We start from the raw sequence: 9259 nt of genomic DNA, 5'->3' as shown, positions 1-9259 counted from the left end.
CTCCCTGGTTTGTGAGGGAGGATGATAAATCACTGTAACATAGTAAAACCTGCTGAGCATTCTGTCCAGCAATAAGAATATCATCCATATAATGAATGATGTACATGGAGTTCCAGCAAAGCCTAGTTTCCTGAATAGCTGCAGCAACAAATTTTTGGCATAAGGTGGGGCTGTTGGGCATGCCCTGTGGTAAAGCTTTGCATTGGAATCTTTTCATAGGTTCCTTGAAGTTGATAGAGGGGAGACTGAATGCAAATCTTTTTTGATCTAATGGATGGAGCGGTATAGTGAAAAAACAGTCTTTAAGATCAATGATAATTTTATAGTAACCAAGAGGGATGGCCACAGGAGTGGGTAATCCTGGTTGCAATGCCCCCATGAGGACCATACTGGAGTTTACAGCTCTTAAATCTTGTAATAGTCTCCATCGCCCTGATTTCTTTTTTATGACAAAGATTGGAGTGTTCCATGGGGAGTTGCTTTCCTCTATATGCCAAGCTTTTAGTTGTTCCTGCACTAACTGCTGAGCGGCTTCTAATTTTTCTTTTGAGAGGGGCCATTGATCAACCCATACAGGCTCATCACTTTTCCAAGTGATCTTATCTGCATGGCGTGCAGGAATGTCAATAGCCCTTAAGACAAATTTCCTAGCCCTTTTTTGTCTGTTTTTCCAGTAATTTATAGAGGGCTGGGAATGCCTGATTCCTCTCTGTTTGATTCCTCATCACTCTCCAGTGAGATAAGATCTTCTTGCTCATTAAGCTGATAGCTAGGAGGAATGCCTCCAGCAGCCCCAAAATCCTGGGATGGATTTTGGGATTTAATATCCCTTTCTTTGTGGTGATATCCCAGTTCTCTTATTTAACTTCCATGTTTTTGTATGATTATGCAGATTCCTGTTGTTACTCAGCTCAAGTTTGATTCCATGGTGGTCCGAGAAGAAGCATGGAATAATTTCTATTCCTTTAAATTTACTGAGGTTAGACTTGTGACCTAAGATGTGATTGATTTTGGAGTAAGTTCCATGGGCTGATGAGAAGTATGTGTATTCAGTTTTGTTGGGATGAAATGGTCTGTAGATGTCTGCTAAATCCACATGTTGGATGGTTAGGTTTAAATCTAAGATTTCTTCACTCAGCTTCTTGTTGGAAGATCGATCCAACACTGCCAAAGGAGTGTTGAAATCTCCGACGATTATGGAGCTGGAGGAAATCAAGTTGCTCATGTCTGTTAGAGTTTCTCTTGTAAATTGAGGTGCATTCTGGTTGGGTGCATAGATATTAATAATTGAAATCTCATCATATCGAGTATTACCCTTAACAAATATGAAGTGACCATTCTTGTCCTTCCTTACTTTTGTTGGTTTAAAGCCTATTCTATCTGCAAATAAAATTGCAACACCTGCTTTTTTCTGATTACCATTTGCCCGAAATATGGATGACCATCCTTTCACCCTGAGTGTGTATTTGTCTTTTAAGTTAAGATGTGATTCTTGTATGCAACAAATATCTGGCCTGAGTTTTTGTATCCAATCAGCTAACCTGTGCCTCTTTAGAGGACAGTTTAAGCCATTCACATTAATGGAGAATATTGATAAGTCTGGTGAAGTTTTGGGTATCAAGCTTTTCAAAAGTCCAGTGGGCATTTTTAATCCTTTCACCAGAGTGGAAATTGGAGTTTGATCTGAAGTTTCTGAGTGAGTTTACTTTTGTGGTATACGATTGGGTTGGTCATTATGGAGGATACGTCTGAGAATATCCTGAAGAGCTGGTTTGGTTATGGCAAATTTCTTCAACATATGAATGTCATTAAAGTATTTAATTTCTCCATTATAAATGAAACTCAGTTTAGCTGGATACAAGATTCGGGGTTGAAAGTTATTTTGCTTTAGGAGATTAAAAGTCAGTGACCACCCTCTTCTGGCTTGAAAAGTTTCAGCAGAGAGATCTGCAGTCATTCTAATATTCTTCCCATTGAAGGTAATGTTTTCTTTCTCCTGGCAGCTTTGAGGATTTTCTCCTTCATATTAACTTTAGTGAAGTTAATTATGATATGCCTTGGGGATGAGTCATGCTGGGGTTCTGAAGATGTCCGCTATCTGAATTTCAGAATCTCTAGGCATGTCTGGAAAATTCTCTTTCATAATTTCATGCAGAAGGGCCTCTGTGCCCAGCGAGACCACTTCATCTGTTTCTGGAACTCCCATGATTTGTATATTCGCCTTCTTTGAATTATCCCAGAGCTCTCTGAGAGAATGATCCGTTTTTGCTCTCCATTTCTCTTCCTCTTTGAGAGTTTGGGAGTGTTCAAAGGCTTTATCTTCGATGTCAGAAATCCTTTCTTTTGCTTGCTCCATTCTGTTGCTGAGGGATTCTACTGTATTTTTCATATCTTGAGGGCTGCAAATTCTTGCTTCAGTGTGTCTAAGTCTTTGGTGGTTTTGTCTTTAAATTCGTTAAATTCTTGAGACAACTTTTGAATTTCTCCTTGAATTCCTAATTCCATTTTGTTAATCTTGTCTACAATCCAAATTCTGAATTCGATTTCTGACATCTCAGCCAGTTGTTTATGAATGGGATCTTCAATTGCATCTGCCATATCTTTCCTTGGGGGGGGGGGTTGATCTATTCTGGTTATTCATGTTAGCAGAGTTTTTCTGCTGATTCTGCCCCATGGTTGTTTTACTCCCTCTGATTTTTTCCCCTGGTGCTTTATCAAGGGCCTGTACAGTGTTGTGGCCTGAGAAACTGGGGCCCTGTCTGGTGTGATGGGGCTAAGTGGTTCTGTATTGTTTTCAGCTGGTTTCTGTTCCACCCTAGTGAAACAGATACTTTGGATTGAAGTCTCAGCTGTGGAGAAATATCAGCAATTAAGTCACCCCACCCCCCACCGGCAAACAATTGGAAAAGAAAAATCAAACCTTCCTATCACCGTGCACCCAGGGCACCACCTGATTTGTCCTCAGGCAATTGGTTCATTTCAAAAGGTCCAAATCAATTGTCTCAGTCTGCACCTGTCTCGGGTGAGAGAGTTTAAGAGGTCTCTGGGAACTGGATCAGAGGGGTCTGGTGACTACTCTGGTGTGGTTTGCTCCAGTGCTGCGTGGAGTCAGGAGAAGCTACCCAGCCAATAAATCAGTCTGGGAAGATTGCTGCCTCCTTCCCCACCTTGCACCACTTCACATCCAGTCACTGATAGCCCTGCAGTTGGCTGACCCAGTTGCCTGTAATGAATCGGTACTCCAGGAGTTTGTACCTGCCGGAATCACAAGGAAGTCTGCCAGGCCGCTGCGCTCTGCCTCTCTCCAGCAGGAGGAGGTGAGGCCTGACAACCTCTGGTGCTTGATGAAGGTTGAGGGGTTTTCACTCAGGTCCAGTCTCCCCCTGATTAATGTTACTGACAGAACAGAACAGAACAACTCTGCAGTTCCCCTGCAGAAGAGAAGCTGAATTGAGCTCCAAATCAGCTTGTCTTTGCTCTTGTATTGTCTATAGGCTGATGATCCCCTGGAGGCCAGGTGCATCTTAGGTTTAGTAAAGCAGACCTCTGGGTCAGCCCTGCCCTGGGAGTTTCCCTGGTTTGCAAGTTGGAGTTGCCTCAGGCAAACTCAGAGTCTCTGGTTGCCCAGGGAGACAGGGGGTGTGGCTTCAGAATATTTGGTAGTGAGCTGAATATCTATTGCTAGCAAAAGAGGGCTGCTGCTTTATGGCTCAGGCAACGGCTGCTCCGGTGTAGCTCCCCTCTGGCCAACCATCCTCTCTCCACTCCCGAACCCCAGAGTCTGCACCGACAGGCTGCAGCCCAGCACTGTCTACACCCCTCAAGCAATCGCCCAGGAGTCTGGACCCCTGGGGGAAAGGCCTCCAGACCTTGGAGCCAGAGCAGAGGGGAGTGTGGGGAGCTCTGGGAGCCTGGGGTTGCTGGCAGAGAACACACAGAGCTTTACACAGTTTTATGCCTGGCCATATTGTCACCAAAAGACGGCTGTTGCACTGTGCCTCAGGGAACTGCCACTCCAGTGCAGTCCCCTCTCTGCCGACTGACCGGGACTGGCCTCCAGACCCCAGTGTGAGTGAAGGGGAGCGCTGGGAGCTCAGAATTCCAGGTAGAGACTATATACAGTTTATACAGTTTTATGCCTGGCAGGAGGATGCCGTGGCACCCTAGTAGGGGAGGTAGGTCAAGTTTTTAGAGGGTCTCTCCTATGGAGTGTAGTGGGAGGACCTTTGAACTCTGACCGGTTGTTTGTGGGGCACTCTGAGCCATTCTCATGGGGGAGGGGACTCCCGTCTGCTTGGTGATGGATTTTGTACCTTTTGTTTGTATCCTTGTGGTCGCAGCTCACCTCAGAGGGGTTGACGTGCGTTCTACAACCTTCTCTTTTAGTGCAGCTCAAATACAACAGGTTACTTGCTGAATTTTTGTCCTTTAACTCTCCTTCTGGACAGGAGCCTCTGTGGAAAGTTGGCTTCAGTCAGCCATCTTGTCTCCTCCCCCCAAAAGATGGAGACTTTACATCTTTTGTATTAACCTTGTTTGATGATAACTCTTAAGACCTCTGTTCCAGAAGGGTCCTGCCTTGTACCTGGGAAGAAGGACACTGTCGTGGAGTCCAAGAGTTCAGTGCAGTTTGAATCAAATGGAGGTCTGGAATATCCTCATGATTCTGGCAGCTACAAGGTTTGAGACAGGCAGCTGCATCTCGTGAGAGTCCCCTGCTGCTTCCCCTCATGGTAGAAAACAGGAAGGCAGGCAGGTGCTGCAAAGAGGTCAGTGGGGAGAAAGGAAACAAGGGCAGAAACTTTAATTCTTTTTGAATATGAGAAAGATTAGTGTATCCATCCTCTTGTATTTCTCTAAAAATAGAGAAAGCCATGGCATCACTTTCTGCTAATTTAGATGTCAATGCAGAGCTGGATGCAGGTGTGTCATTAAGTATATTGAAAGTAGAGGCCTCAATTGAGAAGTGGTGATACCTAGCTACAAATTTAGTCAGACGGGTTGTGCCAAATTGGATATAATCCAGGGGGGGCCGAGGGTGACCAGGGGCCCTCCTGCCACTTTAAAGGCTGCGTTGGAGCCATAGCAGGTGGTCTGGGATGAAGTGGGGGAGCCAAGGCATATCAGTCATCTGTTTGAGAACCCCATTTTTCTGTAGCCTGTACTCTTTTATTTATGCTCTGTAGGCCTTCAGCTAACATTTCCTTGAATTCTTTAATGTCATTCTCCTCTGAATGAGGAGTAAGGAGGCACTCAGTATCACTGTCAAAATCTATTTGGTCTTTATCAGAGTCACTGGAGACTTTCTTAGTGGAGTTGACTAGACAGTCCGGATTGGGGGTTCTCATAGGCTCATAGTAAATTGGCTGCTCGGGAGCTTCCTCCTCCGGTTTGTCCTCACATTGAGGGTCTGGGAGAGGGGGCAATTCCTCTGCTTCCAAGCTAAAAGCCTCAGAGCATGACTTAAATGGCTCTGAGGCCACCAGAATTAAATGAAAAGCACCCCACATGTCTCTGCTAATAAATTCTCCCCTTTGGTGAGCATGCCTCAATGCCCTCCCTACTCTCTTCCAGACCTTCATGTTTAATTGAATTTTTCTCTCTGGTGAGAACCAGTGACAGTGTTTAGCAACAACCTGAAACTGCTTTCTGAAAATTCTGTTTTTCACTGGAATATTCATGGAGCCTAACAAGGTTTTAAGTAAGGCAACATGCTGTTCCTCTATAGTTTGAGAACTCTGAGTGTTCCCCATTTTTGTTACCTTTTGCCTTTGCCTGATGTCTTGCATACTTACAGTGTGACCAGAACCATCAGGTTTTTATGTTCAAAGCCTACCATAAGTGTCCACGGAAGTCAGCTGGAGAGCATTCCTGAGGAAGCCGGCTGTGCTGTCTCCATGAAGCTCATCCTGCTGCTTACCCGGCCGCAACCCTGCTTGCTGCACCAAAATGTTGTGTGGTGGTTGTTTGGGTGGTTGATGATGCAGAGGTTAGACCTGCTTATGGAAATAGTATGAGGCAAAGATGACTACAAGATCTGGTGGCATGTAGCAAACTTCTTTATTTCTGACCAGCTTAAATAGCCAGTTCTGCACCCACACACTGTTAATTAATAATCACCCAATCACTTCATAGTTATATTGTAAAAACAAACAAACCTTTTCCTGGAATCTGCTAATCTACTAATCATTGATACTCATTCTTTCTATTATATTTAAAATTAGTAGTCCTGGAAAAACATTCCATTAGCCATTTTTCCCATAAGCCGCTAAGTCACAAGATGGCTGCAGGGGAAAAGGTTGATTGTTTTCCTGTTCTCTGGAGGCCCAAATCACCTGGAGGCAGAGACCTTATCTTACAAAACCACAGCCAGGAGATTCCTAGGACTTACTGGTGACATGTTTGCACACCCTAGCCCCAGGGCCAGTTTTTGAGCACTGGACTTTTACCTCCAAAGCACTCAGGCTAAACAGCCTACTTAGGGTTCAGTCTGGGTTTCAGCCTGACTGTGCAAAGTAAGAATTTGTCTCTGCTCACTCTCAGAATGGTGGGCACAGAGGCATATAGGCTTTGTGCCTATACAGATACACAGTGACGGACTTTGAGAAAAATGATATGACTCTCCACTGATCATGGGCATGTCTGTTATTTACACAGTGATTTGTGGACTGAAGAGCTGGCAGCAATATTTGTACTTATTTCAGTTACTCACAATTAATATGAAATTACAACCATATTATCGGGGACTCATATGGTATCACATAACTAACCAAAGTTTGTGTACATTCAGTGCAAAGTGAGGACTACCTGTATAGAACAGAAAAATGCTGGCCAGGCGCAGTGACTCACGCCTGTTAATCCCAGCACTTCAGGATGTTGAGGGAGGTGGATTGCTTCAGCTCAGGAGTTCAAGATCAGCCTGAGCAAGAGCAAGACCCCATCTCTACTAAAAAGAGAAAAACTAGTCGGGCATTCAGAGACTTGAGCTTAGAAGTTTGGGGTTGTCGTGAGCTATGACACCAGTGCATTCTACCCAGGGTGAAAGATTGAGACTCTGTCTCAAAAAAAAAAAAGGCTAAGTTGGACAAATTCATAAAACTTGTCTAAAGGTAAGGCTTAGACAATAAGGTAAATAAGGTAGATAATAACATAAATCTTATTGTCATTCATGGTATAATTCAACAGCAGTAATTTTGCAGAATATACTCACATCTGTCATGTACTAGTGAACTAGCAGTTTCAAAGGTTACTTTTGCTCACTTGCAGGGATCTAATTATCTATTCCATGAATTTTGGACAGAAATAAAAGCTATCCCAAGTTGCTGTCCTGCACAGTACAATAACTTAGAAGTTTTATTGTGATTTTTAAAACTCACAGGCAATATTAATTTTTTTCCGATTGAAAAGATCTACTTTAACCACTATTCTTGTACACTGAAAGACTCTGAAAACTTTTTTTTTAGTCAAACTTGATTGTTTCCTAATGTATTCAAATCTAAACCTACCAGGCAGTATGACCTGTATGTGGAGAATTTATATTGTGTCAAAATCTTTTAGACAGAAACTAAACTTGTTTGAATCTTAAGTAAGGTCAAGTTTCTTTAATACATTTTCTTTTTTTCACTTTTTTATTCATAACTCACTCTTTATATACATATAGTATTGCACAAATAATACATGGATCAATAATTACATTAATGATACAAAGTCATAAGCATTTATACAAAACTGTCACTCTAGGTTTTGGTGCATTGTGTGCCAGTATTTTAGCAAATAAAAACAAACAAAAGAACTCAGCTACTCAAATTCATGAGAATCAGCTTTTGGGGAAATATATACATGTCATCTCATAGAATATTTAATATGTCAAAGCCAGGAAAATCAGTAATTAAGTGTCAAAAGGAACACTTTAAAAGAAATGTTGATGACAAAAATGTTAGGTTAAAATATTGTTTAAAAAATTCAGCAATTGGACCAAGGAACCAGAAGGTGTGCGCATATTGGGAATTTTAAGAAAAGACCTCCATTTTCTCCTTCACGGTTATGACTACATTCCCAGTAATTCTGGGTTGCTACAATGTCTTTCCTGGTAGTATAAACCATTGTTTCAAAGCTTAAGAAATAAATGGTAATTCACATAGAAGAGTGTCTTTTTTGTTTAAATTGGGGATTCATTGAGGGTACAACAAACCAGGTTGCACTGATTGCATTTGTTAGCACATAAAAGAGTTTTAAAATAAGATTCTTCTCACTCAAAATAAAACTTATATGATCTTCATCAAATTAAAAAGAAATTCTATCAGTATGTTGACCACACAAAAACCCAGATCACCATTTACCTTGACAGACTGCTTCAGAGAGGATGGCACTAGGAAGGAGAAAGTGGAGGAGTTCGCACTCACTCCCGTGGGTAGAGGAAAGCCCGTTGGCCTCCTCACGTACAGAACTGAGTGGGGTGGGCTAAATGGCTTTTAAGAGACTTTTCAACCAGAAGAATCAAAGTCAGCCTGAGATCTCATTTTGCGTGGACATTTAAGCTGGCAAATAAAATGGATTTAGCAACAAGTGGTTCAAGTATTTGCCACCATCACTATAGTTAAAGCAAATCCTTTGTCAGTACTGTTAAGGGGCATGCAAATTTACATCCAACAATGATTTTTTTCTTTTTGCAGTTTTTTGACCAGGGCTGGGTTTGAACCCACCACTGCTGGCACACGGGGCTGGCGCCCTACTCCTTTGAGCCACAGGGGCCACTCATAAATTTTTGATAAAAATGTAAACAGGCCATGCCAAAATTCGGTGAAAAAAATAATGCACCACCATGCTACTACCAGCAGACAGGTCTTCCTATTTCTGAATTTTAGGAGACACCAATTTAATTGGGAACAATACAGGGGAGATGCACATTCAAGCCATTCAGTCTATTTCATAAACAGACTGACGGGTGCCCAGGAAGGCAAATCCAATAAAACTGACTCTAAAAGAAGGGGTACAAGAGGGAGTAAGTGCAGGGCAGGACTTCTTACTTTACCACAAAAGAAAAATAATCCAAAAAGAGTGATGGCATTTCATCTTTTGTCCCTTACAGAGAATCCAAATATTACTTCTTCCTGAATCTAACACACTAGCTTCATTTCCAAAATGCATCACTTTATTTTCCTTACAAGGCACTCACACATGAAGCAGGTGACAGTCACATGATTTCTTTGGTAAGGCCCAAGGCATCCATGAGTGTTACTGGAGCTCATAGCTAAGGGAG

The sequence above is a fragment of the Nycticebus coucang genome, chromosome 10 (assembly GCF_027406575.1).
Source record: "Nycticebus coucang isolate mNycCou1 chromosome 10, mNycCou1.pri, whole genome shotgun sequence".
Lineage (NCBI taxonomy): Eukaryota > Metazoa > Chordata > Mammalia > Primates > Lorisidae > Nycticebus > Nycticebus coucang.
Note: the sequence above shows the minus strand (reverse complement) of the source record.